Source organism: Ipomoea triloba, chromosome 5 (assembly GCF_003576645.1).
Source record: "Ipomoea triloba cultivar NCNSP0323 chromosome 5, ASM357664v1".
Lineage (NCBI taxonomy): Eukaryota > Viridiplantae > Streptophyta > Magnoliopsida > Solanales > Convolvulaceae > Ipomoea > Ipomoea triloba.
This window is the reverse complement of record NC_044920.1, coordinates 25,383,642-25,385,867: the sequence shown is the minus strand read 5'-3', so window position 1 is coordinate 25,385,867 and position 2,226 is coordinate 25,383,642.

The window sequence follows — 2,226 nt, the reverse complement described above, 5'->3', positions numbered from 1 at the left end:
AATCAGTTTGAAAAACTATCGGTTGATTATTAAGAGATTTGATGATTGTTGCAATAGAGAATGAGTACAACAAAATGTTCTGAACACTATTTATAGATTTTAATTATCGTTATCCAATCTTAAAGTAGAAAAAATTCCAGTAAATACTTACCATATTGTAATCATTTAAAGAGGAAAAGAGTCCCGCAAATACTTACCATATTGTAATCGAGATACCACTTATAAGATACTACAAAATATCTTTATAAGAAATTATTTACGTAAAAGATAATACAAAATATCTTTATAATAAACGACTTATAAAATATTATAGATCTTTATAAAAATACATTAAAAAATATTAATATACTTATTTTATTTTATTTACAAATACATACTAATACTTATGCAATAGCTCATATATTATTAAATATCTTATTATGCAAAGAGCGATTAAGGCCTCGAAAACTTGATTGATGAGGAATCACAATAAAAAAAATGTGTGATCCCAAACATGTGCCAGACAGAGAAGTAGTTAGCTTGAGCAGAGATTGCAAAAAGTGAAAACAATGTGTTTTAAAATCATACTAGTTGCGTCTACATTGTCACCTCCCATGACTAAAGCTAAAACATGAATCGCGCATTGTATATAAATATTGACATTTTACATTTCTAATGCAAATAGTATTTTTCTATAACGGTGGAAGTTGCTATATTATTTACAAATTGTTATATTTCGAACCATGGTACAAATTATGTACATATAATTAATATATTATGTACTTTCAGTTAAAAGAAAAAATACGGAGTACATGATATGTTAATTGAATGTAAATAATTTTGACTATGATCCACAATAAGCATAGTAGACCTTGGTCCACAATATAATTTGTGATTTTGTACTAATTGTATACACCCATGAAAATCATCAATCCTTTATGGTATTATACAATATAACTATTATCAACTCACTGCTTAAAACTTAAAAGCATCCCCCATAGTCTCTAATTGTAGTTAGGTTTTGTTGCCGACTAGGAGAGAAAGGGATATAAAAAGGGGAGAGAAGAAATAAAGAGAGAGAAAAAAAGAGAATACAACCAATAAATGCGTGTAGTGCTCCATCCCGATTTAACATTGCTAGTGTGCAAGATACACACCAACTACTCCAACCCGTTTTAACGTTGCTAGTGTGCAAGATGCACACCAACTTACCCCTTTCATTTTACTTTTTTTTTAAAAAAATATATAGAGCCATAAAAAAATCTCATCTTACTATAACAACGCCTCTCTTCTTTTTCTATCCCCTCTATCCTCCCACATCACCCAAAAAAACCATCTTGTGTCATTGTGGGTGATACCCTTAATTGTATTCATGGAATAATTTGGACTAATCTAGCTTGGCAGTAAACCCTAGTATCAGTAGGTGAGAAACCCAACAATATATAGGCCGACAGTTATTTCATGCAATTGGGTCCATCTTGTAAGGTAAACTTAGGTCAAAAATACACAATTTATATACTGGATGTTCACAATTTAAATTGTGAACATTCAGTAGAAAAATTGTGAATATTCAGTATATAAATTGTGTATTTTTAGACCTGAGTCCACCTTACAAAGTAAATTTAGCTTCACATAATAACCGGGATCCACACAATGCTGCATGAACCATTAAAAAGTATATTTTTAATATACCAAATTTGCATTGTTTCTGTACTGAATTTATATTATTTAATAATACACAAAATAATATATTTTGGATATTTAAATAATATATTTTATACACACAAATAAAATACTTTTTATTTGTAGTACATCCAATTAGGGGTGTCAAAGCGGGCCGGCCCGCCCCACTACGAGCCTAATTTTTGGTGGGCTTTTGCGGGACAGCCCGTTAGGCCCGCGGGCTACGATTCATACAACCCTAGCCCGCCCCGCGCGGATTGGCGGGCCCCGCGGGCTTTTGGCTTTTTTTTTTTTTTTTAAATTTATTTTTTGTTTTTATTTTTTTTAATGTGTACACATAGTATTGTGTACACATGAATATAATATTCATATTCATGTGTACACAGTACGTGTACACATGAATATATATTCATATTCATGTGTACACCTACTGTGTACACATGAATATGAATATATTTTGATGTGTACACAGTACACAGTGTATATACACTGTGTACTGTGTACACAACAATATATATATATATATATATATATATATATATATATATATATATATATATATAT